Raw genomic sequence first — 20,000 nt, 5'->3', positions numbered from 1 at the left:
GGCGTCGACATGGAGGATGTAGGGCTTATCTGACGAGGTGAGAGTGGAATTAGAAGAGGGCATAGGAGCACGAGTATTATCCTGAAAGCATTTGGGAAGATCATTAAGGATTTTGGAATTAGAAAGCGCCGACTCCTTGTCAGTGCTTTCGGGAGGAGAAGCTGGGAAGGTCTCACTGTGGATGTAGGGTTCTGTGAATGTGGAATAATTAGTCAAGACAGTGGGAGGAGTACCATTATATTGCTTCAGGAGGTTGACGTGGCACAGCTGGGTCTTCCGCCGCCTATCAGGAGTCTCTATCACATAATTATTATTATTCCTGCACTCTTTGACGCAGTAGGGTCCTGAAAATCTGTTTTGTAAAGGTGAACCTGGGATAGGGAAATAAGCAAGGACGAAGTCTCCCGGCTTGAATTTTCTTACTTTGCTGGTCTGGTCGTAATGAGTCTTCATTCTCACCTGGGCTTTCAATAGATTATCATGAGCAAAGCGGTGGACTCTCTCTAGAATGTGTTGAAGGTTTCGAAGAAACTGGGGCACATTCTGATGCTCACTGAAGGTGGCATCTCTGAGAGAGTCTTTGAAAGCCTTAAGGGGAGTACGGCACTTACGGCCGTAGAGCATCTCATAAGGAGATACTCCTAGGGACTCATTGGGGAGACTTCTGAAAATACACATTATTAGGTCAATCTGCTTATCCCAATCCTTTGAGGTTTCACTACAAAACTTTTTCAAGAGTGCTTTGATGGTCTGATGACTACGTTCAAGAGAACCCTGTGAAGCAGGATGATAGGGGCTGGACAATACCTGTTTGATGTTGAACTCCTCCAGTGTCCTTTTGAAGAGATCACTGGTGAAGTTGGTGCCACAGTCACTTTGAATCTCCCTGGGAAATCCGTATTGAGTGAAGATCTTCAATAGATGTTTGATAACCGTAGCAGCCGTGATGTTCTTCACTGGAACTGCTATGGGAAATCTGGTGGTAGGACACAGGATGGTTAGGATGTAGGCGTTACCTGAACTGGTCCGAGGTAAAGGACCAACACAGTCTATTATGAGTCTGTGGAAAGGTTCCGCAGGCACCTGTATGGGAATCAGTGGTGCTCTGGGAATGGAGACGTTCGGTTTGCCTGCCATCTGACATGTATGACACTGTTTTACGTACTGTTTGACGTTATTTACCATACCTGGCCAGTAGTAGTCTTGGCGAATCCCATGGTAAGTCTTGTTGAAGCCGTAGTGGGAGAATGCTCCATGGGCCAGGTGTAGAATAGTGGGCCGCAGGCTGGTGGGAATCACAAGTTGTTCGGTGTTGGCCCAATCGTCCTCCTCCTTCAGTTTACTGGGTCTATATCTGCGGTAGAGCAAGTCGTTCTCTAGGAAGAACCCAGGAATACTGTCGGGTTGAGTCTCAGCCTGGAAAAACAATGGTGTTAAAGTAAGATCTTCCCTCTGCAACTTACGGAACTCCAACTTGGTCAGATGCGGGGGTAGTTTCTGAGGGTCTTGAGGGACAGCGGTAGCAGTAGAGTCAGCTGGCTGTGGACGTGCGGCTTGCGCACGGGTGGTCACGAGAACCGGAGGAGAAACTTCATCACTCTCTTGAACCTCTGCTGGAACATACTCAAGAATAGGGTTACTTGGCACAGAGTTACACACCTGGGGTTTGTCCATGACGATCAGGTTGGTCGGTTGCAGGTCTTCTGCCAAGTCGTTGCCTAGGAGAAGTTGCACTCCAGGCATGGGAAAAGGCTTTTCCCTGACGGCGACTTGGACTTCCCCGTTCACGTAGGGACAATCCAGGTGGACTCTGGCGAGAGGGTATGGAGTAGTAGCAGTGAGGTCAGTGATGAAGACTGTTTCCCCGGTGTAGACTATGTTGGGCACAGCCGACTTCAAGATGATCGATTGTAGAGCCGCTGTGTCCCTCAAGATCTTCAATTTGAAACGTCCCTCCGGATTTGAACCGTTGGCAGAGACAGTTCCAGTATACAGGTGGTTACTGAAAAGAGAAAGATCATTAACATCAACACCAACATTCATCACAGGCTTACCGGACTTAGGAGGAGTTGGTTTGGGTCGTTGTTGGTCAGTGGTTCCCTTGTATTGAGACTTACCACACTTGTCTATGGTATGTCCATAGAGTCTACAATATTTGCAGTACAGTTGTGAACCAGCTTGATCGGGGCTCACCTTCTCGTAACTGTACCACGACTTCTTACTGGAGGATGGTTCGGGTGTCAGCCGGTGGATGAGGCTGTAAGTGTCAGCCGACTTAGCACACTTCAGGTAGTCGGTTTCTTCTTTATCTGCTAAGTAGAGGCGGACAGGAGGCGGCACACGTCTCAAGAATTCTTCAACAAGCATCAGGTTCACGAGTTCTGTAAAAGTAGAGACATGTGCTGCTTCCAGCCATTTCATGAAATACCTCCGTTTCGTGTTAGCAAACTCGAGGAAGGTAGTGGTACTTGCCTTCAGGTGGTCACGGAATTTCCTTCTATAACTTTCGGTGGAAAGTAGGTAGGCGTCTAACACTGCTTGTTTCAGAGTGTAGTAGTCATTCTCAGACGCCAAAGTACTGAGTGTGACTGCAGCTCTACCTGTAAGATGGACTCTGAGAAGTGTGGCCCATTGGTCGACAGGCCAACTGAGTTGATTAGCAAGGGTTTCAAAGGTGGTAAAGAACACATCAACTTCTGCTTCTACAAAGGATGGCATTAACTTACTTGCATGTGATATATTAAAACTGACGGGAAGATTGGCAGTAGCTTGTTGGCGTTGAGTGAAGTGTGAAGTTTCCAAGGAGATTTCGCGTTGACGACACTCTAGAGCCAGAGTCGCTTGTTGCTTGTCATGTTCGCGTTGCATCTCCAACTCGCGTCGTTTGGTTTCAAGCTGTACTCGTTCCCGCTCCTGGAGTAGTGCAACCTCACGTTCTTGTTCGTCTCTCCTCAAGGCAGCTTCACGTTCTCTGAGGGTGATTTCTCGTTCTTGTTCTTCCCTCCTCAAAGCAGCTTCGCGTTCTTGTTCTTCTCTTCGTATGGCAGCTGCTTCTCTTTGCTGCTCACGTTCAATCTTGGCCAGCTCTAGTTTAAGTTTCATCGTTGCCAAGTCAGTTTTATCTGCAATATAGTAAGTTTCATGAGTTTCAGAGTCTATCTTACCTTGCTCTAAATAGTAATCCAGCAACAGGTTGTGTAGGTCATTTTTGTTGGCTTGGTAGGGAACTTCTAGTTGATACTCATGTGCAAGAGTTTGTAGTTCAGTCCTCTTGGCACGACTCAAAGTCCCTATTTCACCTGCTGGATTTGCACGGAAAGTTTGGAGACGAAACATGGTGAAATTAGCAAATAAAGGTACACGAATGTTCAATAATGAAATGTCAGAAACAGGACAACGTGGCAACTGGTACCTATCCTGTGTGATCTTTAACAATTAACGTTAAGTGAAAGATATTAAATGATTAAATTAAATCAAGGGCGCAGGAAATCTTGTACCCGGTACTCATGTAAGAGGATAAGGGCAAGAAAATCCTACTAACAAATGAAACAGAGTTTCGAAAACAAATGAAACAGTTAAATGCTTCAAAAGTAAAATTGGTAGTCCAAGGATGTAGGCATACCTTGCCAAGTCTCTATAGGACATAAAGCAAGTTTTTCCCACTGAATTTAATATGATACTTACAGAATTAGCGAACTTTTGTGCTCTGAAAAAATAAGCTAATTCCCTACCGTTGTATGTATCATCATCTCTGACTGACGTGTAGGGGTGCGAGGTGTCAACTGGTGACGAGAACTGCTGCTGAGGTCCCAATTCAGCAACTAAAGTTCGAGCTAGAGGAACTATGGCCCTCTTTGTCCTCCTACAGTCAGATTGCAGAAGATTGGGTACTCTTGACCCGGGGCAGACCACAGTACCAGGGTACCAATATGATGATCTGTCAGAATGAGAAATATTCAAGGGACATAGATGGTAAATACGAGTAATAACAAGGAGGGAGAGATGACCAATTAAGAGTATGACTGCGGCCTACAGTCACCACGTAATCCAAAGTTGTCTCACCTTCACTATATGTTACTCTCGTAATGCACAATACACCGCACCTTATAAAAAATGAAATTGAATGAAAAATAGTAAAGCTACGTTAACAAAGTTAAATACGCTTACCATAAATTACCACTTGGCACCAGTACCTGAGTGAGGCTCCTAGGACAGGCCCCCATAAAACTTGTGACGGTAACGCGTTGGTGTTCGGCTGTTTAAGGCTAGGGGTATGGCCTCGTCACATAGTTATAAAAAAAAATAGAAAAACTGGAACTTCGTCTGTGGTAAGGTAAGGAGAAGACACACAAAACACAAGTAAAACTTTAACAATGAAATTTTAATTACGTTAAATAAATCAAAACATGAAAATATGGACAAACAAATATGTATAATAAAATCAATGAATCAAAATAATAAGAATACTTAAATGACACAATGAAAAGTTACGTTAAGGCAAAATAATAAGAAGTGCAACACAAAAGTTAAGTGGGAGGTGCTGGAATATTGGCTTAAAGCCACCACCTCTCTCAGTACACGCTAACGTCTAGCTGGGAGGAGTGCTGGCTACGAAAGCACGGAACATTCTGAAGACTGATGTTGGGGCGACCCCAGACATCGGGTAGTATGGGGGGGGGCGAGGCAGGTGCAGCCAGACCGGCGACCAATCAGCGGAGTCGTAGCGATCAACGGGTAGTTTGGTGGTTGGAGTTCGAACAGGTGGCTGGTTGCATACGTTTCTGCTCACCCTGGCAAGCCTTGCTGGTGCTGGTGTTGTTGTCGTTGTTTGACATTTCTTCCATAGTCTTTTATATAATTGTTACGACGTAATTATGAAGGGAAGAGCAGGCTCAATCTCTTGAAGGAGATTATTGTCACAATATATATATATATATAATGTCGTACCTAGTAGCCAGAACGCACTTCTCGGCCTACTATTCAAGGCCCGATTTGCCTAATAAGCCAAGTTTTACTGAATTAATATATTTTCTCAAATTTTTTTCTTATGAAATGATAAAGCTACCCATTTCATTATGTATGAGGTCAATTTTTTTTAATTGGAGTTAAAATTAACGTAGATATATGACCGAACCTAACCAACCCTACCTAACCTAACCTAACCTATCTTTATAGGTTAGGTTAGGTTAGGTAGCCGAAAACGTTAGGTTAGGTTAGGTATTCGAAAAAACATTAATTCATGAAAACTTGGCTTATTAGGCAAATATGGCCTTGCATAGTAGGCTGAGAAGTGCGTTCTGGCTACTAGGTACGACATATATATATATATATATATATATATATATATATATATATATATATATATATATATATATATATATATATATATATATACACACACACACACACACACACACGAGAGTGTGTGTTGTTATATAGTGTGTGTGTATGACATTTTCCATCTAAAATGATTATTGTATTTTTTCGAATATTCTACTTAATATTTGAATTTGTATTTATCAGTAGTTTTCATACGTCAGTTCATCCACGGATATAATTTTCTTTCAGCACTCAATCCCCGCTGTATATAGTTATAACTCATCCCTCTCTCTCTCTCTCTCTCTCTCTCTCTCTCTCTCTCTCTCTCTCTCTCTTTCATTTCACTTATCCATCCATTTATCACCCATTCCTACCTCCCCTAAACTTTCCTGACTCACAAAATTTACAACAAATGTGAAGAGATTGGAATGTCAAATTTGGCCGTAGCGTTAGTAATCCCCATCCATCCATCCATCCATCTATTCTCCCATCTCCCTGTTCGTCCTCTGTAGTTAAGATAGATGGCAAGATCTCAGATTTTGCAATTGAGGAAGTAATCAATTCCTTCCAGCAGCCTGTGTCTGTCTCAACTGCCCTTAATTTATCACATTAATTACCACGAGAACAGGGTTGTTAATTACCACGAGAACAGGGTTGTTAATTACCACGAGAACAGGGTTGTTAATTACCACGAGAACAGGGTTGTTAATTACCACGAGAACAGGGCTGCTAATTACCATGAGAACAGGGTTGTTAATTACCACGAGAACAGGGTTGTTAATTACCACGAGAACAGGGTTGTTAATTACCACGAGAACAGGGTTGTTAATTACCACGAGAACAGGGTTGTTAATTACCACGAGAACAGGGTTGTTAATTACCACGAGAACAGGGCTGCTAATTACCACGAGAACAGGGTTGTTAATTACCACGAGAACAGGGTTGTTAATTACCACGAGAACAGGGTTGTTACTTGAATAATTTATATTAATGGGAATATTTTATTAATTTTAAAAAATCTGAAGTGTATTATGTAATAATTAGTACTATGTATGCCATGGTACCTTCGTTGTATACTTGTATTTGTCCTGTAAGTTAGCGAGAGAGAGAGAGAGAGAGAGAGAGAGAGAGAGAGAGAGAGAGAGAGACAGAGAGACAGAGAGACAGAGAGACAGAGAGACAGAGAGACAGAGAGAGGGAGAGAGACAGAGAGAGAGCGAGAGAGAGAGAGAGAGACAGAGAGATCCAGCGCCTGTGTGTGTATCTGAACACAGAACAACACATCCAGGATGATGTGGAACCCGGTAGTGATTTTGGTTCACTTTGATCTGCGACCGTCGGCGCTGAACAACACCATCTCAAACTCAAAAGATCAGCTTCTCCGTCTCAGCATCCACACCATTCCTCTCCCTCCGCCTCTCTGCGCATCCTTCCCATAAGCGTCTTTTTTCATTAAATTTTCTTTCCATTTCTGGAAGGTACATAAGCCCCTCTTTCCCGGAGTCTTAGTGAACATTGTCATATAAGCCGATATTGTCGGTTAATATCACGGTATTAAAGGTGGGTTTTCATGTTATTTACAGCCAGATTATCATGTTATTTACAGCCAGATAATCATGTTATTTACAGCCGGATAATCATGTTATTAACAGCCGGATAATCACGTTATTTAAAGCCGGTTAGTCACGTTGTTAAAAACAGGATAATCACTTTATAGCCAGATAATCAGGTTGGTTAACGCTAGATAATCACGTTATGTAACGCCAGATAATCCCGTTATTTTAAAGCCGGATAAGCATGTTATTTTAAAGCCGGATAAGCATGTTATTTTAAAGCCGGATAAGCATGTTATTTTAAAGCCGCATAAGCATGCTATTTCAAGCCAGATAAGCTGAGGAACATTACATATAGTGGAGTTTAGCATTTAGTTTAGCATTACAAATTGTATTTGTTCACTCTCTGGCGCTATTTATAACATGAACAACGTTCTCCATCGGCGCGTCATGAACATGACCAGTTTGTTCTCCCTGTTCAAGTGATTATCAAAGCACAGCACCGAGCCGGCATGTGTGACTCGCGTGTTCATCATCAGCATTTACCACTTGATGTGAACGCCAAGGATTACGTTCTTTGAGCGACCTGTGTTCTTCGTTCCCTGAGCGACCTGTGCTCTTCGTTCTTTTTAGCGGCATTTGTTCTTCTGTGAACGTTGGCGTCGGTCATTGCCAAGTGTTCAAAGACGTTCTTCACCTCGCAGTGTTCAAGACCGTAACACCAGTCACACTTCCTGGTGGTGAACATTGTACAGTCTGATTACACCTCTGTTGTCTCAGGACTCAGGTTTGTTCTTCGTTCATTCAGGGTGTTCTTCGGTCATTCTGGGTGTTCTTCCTTCAGTCATTGTTCTGTGCATTGATTCAGGATGTTGTTCATTCAGGGGTGTTATTCTTTCGATCATTTAAATGTGATCTTCTTTCATTTAAGGTGTTCTTCGTTCATTCAGGGTGTTCTTCGTTCATTCGGGGTGATATTTGTTCAGCTCGTTCCTCAAAGACAAGAACACCTCTACTGCTTGAGTGCTTGCAAGTGGCAGTGTCAATAACTGTTCTCATCGCGTGATAGTTGCACTTAATAAGTTATTTGATCAACACTCAGTTCATCTTGTTCTTCACATAAGACATTACATGTTCATTTCAGCTTGTAATACTTATTTTAACAATAAATTTTGTTGATAATCACTTTTAAAGTTCTTTGTTCATTAAATTTCAACACGAAAGTTCTTTGTTCGTGGTATTTAAACGTTCTTTGTTCATGTTATTTCAGAGCCAAAGTGCCGTGTTCATACCGCCAATCGTTTAAAGAAGTTGATTGTCCTCACGTTTTTAATTCAAATTGTTCCTCCTTTGTGGTGTAAGGGGGCGAGGGGGGCGCTTCCCCCTGCCCCCCACACCAACACGGACCCTCACCTTATACCTTATCTTTCCTCCTATCACCATTTCCGTATGCAAATTACTCACACGAAAACATTTCCTCCAGCGCCGGGGTATAAACACAGGTTCATTTAACCCTCAAACCAAAAATTCAATATATATTCCTTGCAATATTACACAAGGACTCTGCCACACTATGATATAAATCGGTTATTTATATTGATATATTAATATATAAATCACTTAAAACATCTAAGACATTAATAACAAAAATATCTATACTAGAATTTTAAAATATTCTTTAAAAAAATATGCCTACGAATTTTTTGGCGCAGGAAGGTAGGAATGGGGCTGTCAGAGGCTAAAGGTGAAGACGTTGTGGGCAAGGCAGCAGCATACCCATGAGACACCTGTTAGAATCCCTAATGATGACGTCACTGCTATTAAAGGTCAAAGGTTACGGTTTCCCACTTGCATGACACACAGGCTAAAGACGGACTGACAGTGTTTCCCGCCGCCGACCCCGTCGCTGCCGCCGCCCCGCTGCCACACGCACGACCAGCGAGTCCCTACACCCCACGACCCCCCCCCCCCAACAACCCCCCTACACACGCCACAACCCCTCTACACACCCCACAACCCTCCTACACAACCCTACACACCCCACAACACCCCTACACCCCCCACAACCCTCCTACACACCCCTACACACCCCACAACCCCCCTACACACCCCACAACACCCCTACACACCCCACAACCCCCCTACACACCCCACAACACCCCTACACCCCCACAACCCTCCTACACACCCCACAACCCCCCTACACACCCCACAACACCCCTACACACCCCACAACCCTCCTACACACCCCTACACACCGCACAAACCCCCTACACACCGCACAACCCCCCTACACACCCCACAACCCCCCTACACACCCCACAACCCCCCTACACACCCCACAACCCACCTACACACCCCACAACCCCCCTACACACCGCACAACCCCCCTACACACCCCACAACACCCCTACACACCCCACAACACCCCTACACACCCCACAACCCCCCTACACACCCCACAACCCCCCTACACACCCCACAACACCCCTACACACCCCACAACCCCCCTACACACCCCACAACACCCCTACACACCCCACAACCCCCCTACACACCCCACAACCCCCCTACACACCCCACAACACCCCTACACACCCCACAACCCCGTACACACCCCTACACACCGCACAGCCCCCCTACACACCCCACAACCCCCCTACACACCCCACAACCCCCCTACACACCGCACAACCCTCCTACACACCCCACAACCCCCCTACACACCCCACAACCCCCCTACACACCCCACAACCCCCCTACACACCGCACAACCCCCCTACACACCGCACAACCCCCCTACACACCCCACAACCCCCCTACACACCCTACAACCCCCCCTACACACCCCACAACCCCCCTACACACCCCACAACCCCCCCTACACACCCCACAACACCCCTACACACCCCACAACACCCCTACACACCCCACAACACCCCTACACACCGCACAACCCCCCTACACACCCCACAACCCCCCTACACACCCCACAACCCCCCTACACACCCCACAACCCCCCTACACACCCCACAACCCCCCTACACACCCCACAACCCCCCTACACACCCCACAACCCCCCTACACATCCCACAACACCCCTACACACCACACAACACCCCTACACACCCCACAACACCCCTACACACCCCACAACCCCCCTACACACCGCACAACCCCCCTACACACCCCACAACCCCCCTACACACCCCACAACACCCCTACACACCCCACAACACCCCTACACACCCCACAACCCCCCTACACACCCCACAACACCCCTACACACCCCACAACACCCCTACACACCCCACAACACCCCTACACACCCCACAACACCCCTACACACCCCACAACCCCCCTACACACCCCACAACACCCCTACACACCTCACAACACCCCTACACACCCCACAACACCCCTACACACCCCTACACACCCCACAACCCCCCTACACACCCCACAACACCCCTACACACCCCACAACACCCCTACACACCCCACAACCCCCCTACACACCGCACAACCCTCCTACACACCCCACAATCCCCCTACACACCGCACAACCCCCTACACACCCCACAACCCCCCTACACACCCCACAACACCCCTACACACCCCACAACCCCCCTACACACCCCACAACACCCCTACACACCCCACAACCCCCCCTACACACCCCTACACACCGCACAACCCCCCTACACACCCCACAACCCCCCTACACACCCCACAACCCCCCTACACACCCCACAACACCCCTACACACCCCACAACCCCCCTACACACCCCACAACACCCCTACACACCCCACAACCCCCCCTACACACCCCTACACACCGCACAACCCCCCTACACACCCCACAACCCCCCTACACACCCCACAACCCCCCTACACACCCCACAACACCCCTACACACCCCACAACCCCCCTACACACCCCACAACACCCCTACACACCCCACAACCCCCCCTACACACCCCTACACACCGCACAACCCCCCTACACACCCCACAACCCCCCTACACACCCCACAACCCCCCTACACACCCCACAACACCCCTACGCACCCCACAACCCCCCTACACACCCCACAACACCCCTACACACCCCTACACACCGCACAACCCCCCTACACACCCCACAACCCCCCTACACACCTCACAACCCCCCTACACACCCCACAACACCCCTACACACCCCACAACACCCTTACACACCCCACAACCCCCCTACACACCCCTACACACCGCACAACCCCCCTACACACCCCACAACCCCCCTACACACCCCCCCACAACCCCCCTACACACCCCACAACCCCCCTACACACCCCACAACACCCCTACACACCGCACAACCCCCCTACACACCCCACAACCCCCCTACACACCCCACAACCCCCCTACACACCCCACAACCCCCCTACACACCCCACAACCCCCCTATACACCCCTACACACCGCACAACCCCCCTAAACACCCCACAACCCCCTACACACCCCACAACCCCCTACACACCCCACAACCCCCCTACACACCCCACAACCCCCCTACACACCCCACAACCCCCATACACACCCCACAACCCCCCTACACACCCCTACACACCGCACAACCCCCCTACACACCCCACAACCCCCCTACACACCCCACAACCCCCCTACACACCCCACAACACCCCTACACACCCCTACACACCCCACAACCCCCCTACACACCCCACAACCCCCTACACACCCCACAACCCCCCTACACACCCCACAACACCCCTACACACCCCACAACACCCCTACACACCCCTACACACCGCACAACCCCCCTACACACCCACAACCCCCCTACACACCCCACAACCCTCCTACACACCGCACAACCCCCCTACACACCCCACAACCCCCCTACACACCCCACAACCCCCTACACACCCCACAACCCCCCTACACACCCCACAACACCCCTACACACCCCTGCACACCGCACAACCCCCCTACACACCCCACAACCCCCCTACACACCCCACAACCCCCCTACACACCCCACAACCCCCCTACACACCCCACAACACCCCTACACACCCCACAACACCCCTACACACCCCTACACACCGCACAACCCCCCTACACACCCCACAACCCCCCTACACACCCCACAACCCCCCTACACACAGCACAACCCCCCTACACACCCCACAACCCCCCTACACACCGCACAACCCCCCTACACACCCCACAACACCCCTACACACCCCACAACACCCCTACACACCCCACAACACCTCTACACACCCCACAACCCCCCTACACACCCCACAACACCCCTACACACCCCACAACACCCCTACACACCCCACAACACCCCTACACACCGCACAACCCTCCTGCACACCCCACAACCCCCCTACACACCGCACAACCCCCTACACACCCCACAACCCCCCTACACACCCCACAACACCCCTACACACCCCACAACCCCCCTACACACCCCACAACACCCCTACACACCCCACAACACCCCTACACACCCCACAACCCCCCTACACACCCCACAACCCCCCTACACACCCCACAACCCCCCTACACACCGTACAACCACCCTACACACCCCACAACCCCCCCTACACACCCCACAACCCCCTACACCCCCCACAACACCCCTACACACCGCACAACCCCCCTACACACCCCACAACCCCCCTACACACCCCACAACCCCCCTACACACCCCACAACACCCCTACACACCCCACAACCCCCCCTACACACCCCTACACACCGCACAACCCCCCTACACACCCCACAACCCCCCTACACACCCCACAACCCCCCTACACACCCCACAACCCCCCTACACACCCCACAACCCCCCTACACACCCCACAACACCCCTACACACCCCACAACACCCCTACACACCCCACAACACCCCTACACACCCCTACACACCGCACAACCCCCCTACACACCCCACAACCCCCCTACACACCTCACAACCCCCCTACACACCCCACAACACCTTTACACACCCCACAACCCCCCTACACACCCCTACACACCGCACAACCCCCCTACACACCCCACAACCCCCCTACACACACCCCCACAACCCCCCTACACACCCCACAACCCCCCTACACACCCCACAACCCCCCTACACACCCCACAACACCCCTACACACCCCTACACACCGCACAACCCCCCTACACACCCCACAACCCCCCTACACACCCTACAACCCCCCTACACACCCCACAACCCCCCTACACACCGCACAACCCCCCTACACACCGCACAACCCCCCTGCACACCCCACAACCCCCCCTACACACCCCGCAACCCCCCCTACACATCCCACAACACCCCCCTACACACCCCACAACACCCCCCTACACACCCCACAACACCCCCCTGCACACCCCACAACACCCCCCTACACACCCCACAACACCTCCCTACACACCCCACAACACCCCTACACACCCCACAACCCCCCTACACACCGCACAACCCCCCTACACACCCCACAACCCCCCTACACACCCCACAACCCCCCTACACACCCTACAACCCCCTACACACCCCACATCACCCCTACACACCCCACAACACCCCTACACGCCCCACAACACCCCTACACGCCCCACAACCCCCCTACACACCGCACAACCCCCCTACACACCGCACAACCCCCCTACACACCCCACAACACCCCTACACACCCCACAACACCCCTACACACCCCACAACCCCCCTACACACCCCACAACCCCCCTACACACCCCACAACACCCCTACACACCCCACAACACCCCTACACACCCCTACACACCGCACAACCCCCCTACACACCCCACAACCCCCCTACACACCCCACAACCCCCCTACACACCCCTACACACCGCACAACCCCCCTACACACCCCACAACCCCCCTACACACCCCACAACCCCCCTACACACACCCCCACAACCCCTACACACCCCACAACCCCCCTACACACCCCACAACACCCCTACACACCCCTACACACCGCACAACCCCCCTACACACCCCACAACCCCCCTACACACCCCACAACCCCCCTACACACCCCACAACCCCCCTACACACCCCACAACCCCCCTACACACCCCACAACCCCCCTACACACCCCACAACCCCCCTACACACCCCACAACCCCCCTACACACCCCTACACACCGCACAACCCCCCTACACACCCCACAACACCCCTACACACCCCACAACCCCCCTACACACCCCACAACCCCCCTACACACCCCACAACCCCCCTACACACCCCACAACCCCCCTACACACCCCACAACCCCCCTACACACCCCACAACACCCCTACACACCCCACAACCCCCCTACACACCCCACAACCCCCCTACACACCCCACAACCCCCCTACACACCCCACAACCCCCCTACACATCCCACAACCCCCCTACACACCCCTACACACACCACAACCCTCCTACACGCCCCTACACACCCCACAACACCCATACACCCCCACAACCCTCCTACACACCCCTACACACCGCACAACCCTCCTACACACCCCAGAACACCCCTACAACCCTCCTACACACCCCACAACCCTCCTACACACCCCACAACACCCCTACACCCCCACAACCGGGCCCTATGGTTGTGGCAGGTTTCGAGAGTGCCATGATTTGGTTTCCACTTTTATTACTAATGTCGTGTTTGTATATAGTGTATGAGTGTGTTTATGGCGGGTCAACTGTGTACATGGTGACTGTACACAGCTTCTCACTGTCACTCTCTCTCTTCTACTGTTTATATGTAGCATTTTATGTATTTCTCTGTTACACACACACTTTATTATATATATATATATATATATATATATATATATATATATATATATATATATATATATATATATATATATATATATAAACTTTTCCCGAATAAAAATGTCTTTAGTGAGGTTTGTAGCGACGGTTTTCGCTGAGCGGCGCCATCCTTGTCTATATAGTGATTAATAACGATGGTGACCACCACCATGATAGTGAGGGATGGTGACCCTCACCACCACCATGATAGTGAGGGATGGTGACCCTCACCATCACCATGATAGTGAGGGATGGTGACCCTCACCACCACCATGATAGTGAGGGATGGTGACCCTCACCACCACCATGATAGTGAGGGATGGTGACCCTCACCACCACCATGATAGTGAGGGATGGTGACCCTCACCACCACCATGATAGTGAGGGATGGTGACCCTCACCACCACCATGATAGTGAGGGATGGTGACCCTCACCATCACCATGATAGTGAGGGATGGTGACCCTCACCATCACCATGATAGTGAGGGATGGTGACCCTCACCATCACCATGATAGTGAGAGATGGTGACCCTCACCATCACCATGATAGTGAGGGATGGTGACCCTCACCACCACCATATATTATCTCAGGGAGGCGGGGAAATTTGAGACGGAAGTCGATGATGGTTCTATCAGTGACGAGTGTTGTTGTTGTTGTTGTTGTTGTTGATGTTGTTGTTTTTGTTGTCGTTGATTTTGTTGTAGTTTTTGTATTTGTTGTTGTTGTTGTACTGTAACCTCAGAACACTTGGGAGTGTGAACAATACACTATAATAAGTCAACCGTAGCGAGGGTGGTGACCCTCCAGGTGGCGCCTGAGACCTCCCAACCTTACATACACAACCTCAACATACAAGTAAATCATAATGACGAATGATATATAAGAAAATAATAAAGCCATACAATGGGCTCGAACTTGCGTTCCTGGACTCGCCCGACACACACAAAAGACACCATTTAAGCCCATCGCGGTCCAGTCGGTCGTGCGTGTGTATGAGGCGTTCAGAGCTGCGGGTTCGGTCCCATTGTACGAGTATTCTTAAAACGATCCCATTTGAGTATCTCAAAACTCTTCAATATTCCTCCTCGACCCAACATTTCTGAACCATTTCTGATTCCCAGTTTATTGTCATGTAAATTTATCCATTATTTTATACGTAATTGACTTTTTACAAATAATTAACACGCATATTCACCTCTTTTGTTGAGTTCGCTCGACACACACAGGCGCGTCCGTGTATACTCCAATATTATTTAAAAGCAAATTTTTAATTCAATTTACAATGCATTATCTGGGGCAGAAAATGTCGACCCATCCTCTTGTTTAGATAGTACTTTTTGTGGCTATGTGGACCTTCGTGTATATACTGACGTAATGGACAATTAGAGTGTATTAAGTCAAGGATACTTTGGTTAGGTTAGGGTTTATAAGCACAGCTGGTCCTCACAGCCCGTCCTCACAGCAACTCTATGGGCTCACCATAGCCCGTGCTACTTGGAACTTTTTGTTCCAGGTAGCGAATCTTTAACAACAACAACTCTATTAACATGAGAACCAACCCCCCCCCCCCACTTCCAACCACCTGGATAGTTATCTAGATATCTGTGATGGTCTGAAAGCATATTACGGTTCCAGTAATATTCTACAGATAAACTGGTAAGTGAACCTTTGTCGTAGATATAAATTATTCCCAAGTTATTACGTTATTGAATTATAAATCGTTGGTTTAAAATATAAAAAGTGTATGCTGAAAACGTTTTATTTGAAGAATTTGTTTTTCTGTAAACGTAAGTCTCGGGCACACTGAAATAGTCTTTTAATTTCATATTTGTTTATTTTACATTATCGTCAATAATACACTGTATTAACGTAACCAGACGAAACCTAACATAACTGAACCTTAACATAACCAAACCTTTAACCTAAAGCAACCTTAACCTAACCTAACCATGGATAGAGAGTAGTTAATAGCAATCATTATGTAGTCGTTCCAAATCCATTCCCTTGAGCAGATCTCCTCGCTAAGGACAAGTTGTTAGCAACAAGTACAAACTCAGTTCAAATTTGTTCAAATTCAATAGTACCAAATTCTACTTTCTAATAGTCCATTACGTCCATGTACGTCGTATGGTCCACATCGTTACAGTAAGAACTATCCTACTGTAACGGGAAAATGCACACACCGAAAATATTATTTGTTTTGTTTAACTATTTATTAAAACGCCACAGAAGTGAGAATGTGATTTATCGTGATTGTATTTTATGTTGGGTGATGGTGTAGAAAGTTGTAGTTGATTCACAGTGTTTATCTCTTTCCGGTGAAAGAGTGATTACAAATTCCCAAATTAATGACCAGAAAGTAATTAATTACTGGGGGCACTGAAGCTTTATTAGATCAACACAGCCTAGGGGAAGATGGGTTAGGGGAGGGGGAGAGGGAGAGAGTGAGGGAGTGAGTGAGGGAGAGAGTGAGGGAGTGAGGGAGTGAGTGAGGGAATGAGGGAGTGAGTGAGGGAGTGAGTGAGTGAGTGAGTGAGTGAGTGAGTGAGTGAGTGAGGGAGAGTGAGGGAATGAGGGAGAGAGTGAGGGAGTGAGTGAGGGAGAGAGTGAGGGAGTGAGGGAGGGAGAGAGTGAGGGAATGAGGGAGAGAGTGAGGGAATGAGGGAGAGAGTGAGGGAATGAGGGAGAGAGTGAGGGAGGGAGTGAGGGATAGAGTGAGGGAGAGAGTGAGGGAGTGAGGGAGTGAGTGAGGGAGAGAGTGAGGGAGTGAGTGAGGGAGAGTGAGGGAATGAGGGAGAGAGTGAGGGAGGGAGTGAGGGAGAGAGTGAGGGAGAGAGTGAGGGAGAGACTGAGGGAGAGAGGGAGGGAGGGAGGGAGGGAGGGAGGGAGGGAGGGAGAGAGTGAGGGAGTATGTGATGAAGGGAGGGAAGAGAGAGATGAAGGAGCACACTAACAACTACCAGACAAACTTTACCAACATTAATCTCATTATTGAGTAATTTACAATACCAATATATGCTGCTGGAATAACCTTCCATCCATCCTTTCTACCACAATCCACGGTGGATACCTCCACCCATCACCAGCACCCACTACCCATCACCTCCAACCTTTACCACCACCACCACCCATCACTACCATTAACCACCATCACCATTAACCACCACCACCATTAACCATCACCACCATTAACCACCACCACCATTAACCACCACCACCATTAACCACCACCACCACCACTAACCACCACCATCGCGTTCATCGTGCCAATAAGAGCAGCTTCCCCGGCCAAGCCGTCCAAGGGGTCCGGAATGATTGATTACTCCTTCCATCAGGACAAATTCTGGTGGTCTTTGGAAGCTGGCGTCACCGTCGCCCCGGTACTACTACCACCCAACACCTGGCGTCACCGTCGCCCCGGTACTACTACCACCCAACACCTGGCGTCACCGTCGCCCCGGTACCACCACCACCCAACACCTGGCGTCACCGTCGCCCCGGTACTACCACCACCCAACACCTGGCGTCACCGTCGCCCCGGTACCACCACCACCCAACACCTGGCGTCACCGTCGCCCCGGTACCACCACCACCCAACACCTGGCGTCACCGTCGCCCCAGTACCACCACCACCCAACACCTGGCGTCACCGTCGCCCCGGTACTACCACCACCCAACACCTGGCGTCACCGTCGCCCCGGTACCACCACCACCCAACACCTGGCGTCACCGTCGCCCCGGTACCACCACCACCCAACACCTGTCGTCACCGTCGCCCCGTTACTACCACCACCCAACACCTGGCGTCACCGTCGCCCCGGTACTACCACCCAACACCTGGCGTCACCGTCGCCCTGGTACTACCACCACCCAACACCTGGCGTCACCGTCGCCCCGGTACTACCACCCAACATCTGGCGTCACCGTCGCCCCGGTACCACCACCCAACACCTGGCGTCACCGTCGCCCCGGTACCACCACCACCCAACACCTGGCGTCACCGTCGCCCCGGTACCACCACCACCCAACACCTGTCGTCACCGTCGCCCCGGTACCACCACCCAAAACCTGGCGTCACCGTCGCCCCGGTACCACCACCACCCAACACCTGGCGTCACCGTCGCCCCGGTACCACCACCACCCAACACCTGGCGTCACCGTCGCCCCGATACCACCACCACCCAACACCTGGCGTCACCGTCGCCCCGGTACTACCACCACCCAACACCTGTCGTCACCGTCGCCCCGGTACTACCACCACCCAACACCTGGCGTCACCGTCGCCCCGGTACCACCACCACCCAACACCTGGCGTCACCGTCGCCCCGGTACCACCACCACCCAACACCTGTCGTCACCGTCGCCCCGTTACTACCACCACCCAACACCTGGCGTCACCGTCGCCCCGGTACTACCACCCAACACCTGGCGTCACCGTCGCCCTGGTACTACCACCACCCAACACCTGGCGTCACCGTCGCCCCGGTACTACCACCCAACATCTGGCGTCACCGTCGCCCCGGTACCACCACCCAACACCTGGCGTCACCGTCGCCCCGGTACCACCACCACCCAACACCTGGCGTCACCGTCGCCCCGGTACCACCACCACCCAACACCTGTCGTCACCGTCGCCCCGGTACCACCACCCAAAACCTGGCGTCACCGTCGCCCCGGTACCACCACCACCCAACACCTGGCGTCACCGTCGCCCCGGTACCACCACCACCCAACACCTGGCGTCACCGTCGCCCCGATACCACCACCACCCAACACCTGGCGTCACCGTCGCCCCGGTACTACCACCACCCAACACCTGTCGTCACCGTCGCCCCGGTACTACCACCACCCAACACCTGGCGTCACCGTCGCCCCGGTACCACCACCACCCAACACCTGGCGTCACCGTCGCCCCGGTACCACCACCACCCAACACCTGCCGTCACCGTCGCCCCGGTACCACCACCACCCAACACCTGGCGTCACCGTCGCCCCGGTACCACCACCACCCAACACCTGCCGTCACCGTCGCCCCGGTACCACCACCACCCAACACCTGTCGTCACCGTCGCCCCGGTACCACCACCACCCAACACCTGCCGTCACCGTCGCCCCGGTACCACCACCACCCAACACCTGCCGTCACCGTCGCCCCGGTACTACCACCACCCAACACCTGTCGTCACCGTCGCCCCGGTACTACCACCACCCAACACCTGTCGTCATCGTCGCCCCGGTACTACCACCACCCA

At 51.0% G+C, this 20,000-nt stretch overlaps 1 protein-coding gene across 4 annotated transcripts in view; it reads right to left on the bottom strand.

Moving 5' to 3' along the window:
- LOC123754965 (uncharacterized) overlaps positions 1 to 20,000 on the bottom strand; it is a 367,030-nt gene that overhangs the window by 333,128 nt on the left and 13,902 nt on the right. For 2 of the 4 annotated variants that reach the window (XM_045737318.2, XM_045737319.2), the window contains exon 1: positions 8,569 to 8,728. The exons of 1 other annotated variant lie outside the window; for it this stretch is intronic. The gene's annotated coding sequence lies outside the window, so the exon portion shown is untranslated. Of the gene's footprint in view, positions 1 to 8,568; positions 8,736 to 20,000 lie in introns of those variants that run through there. One more of the 4 variants, XM_069332917.1, reaches the window with a different exon arrangement.

This window comes from Procambarus clarkii, chromosome 28, assembly GCF_040958095.1.
Source record: "Procambarus clarkii isolate CNS0578487 chromosome 28, FALCON_Pclarkii_2.0, whole genome shotgun sequence".
Classification (NCBI taxonomy): Eukaryota; Metazoa; Arthropoda; class Malacostraca; order Decapoda; family Cambaridae; genus Procambarus; species Procambarus clarkii.
The sequence above is the reverse complement of the archived record's forward strand: the minus strand, read 5'-3'. Positions and strand labels throughout refer to the sequence as shown.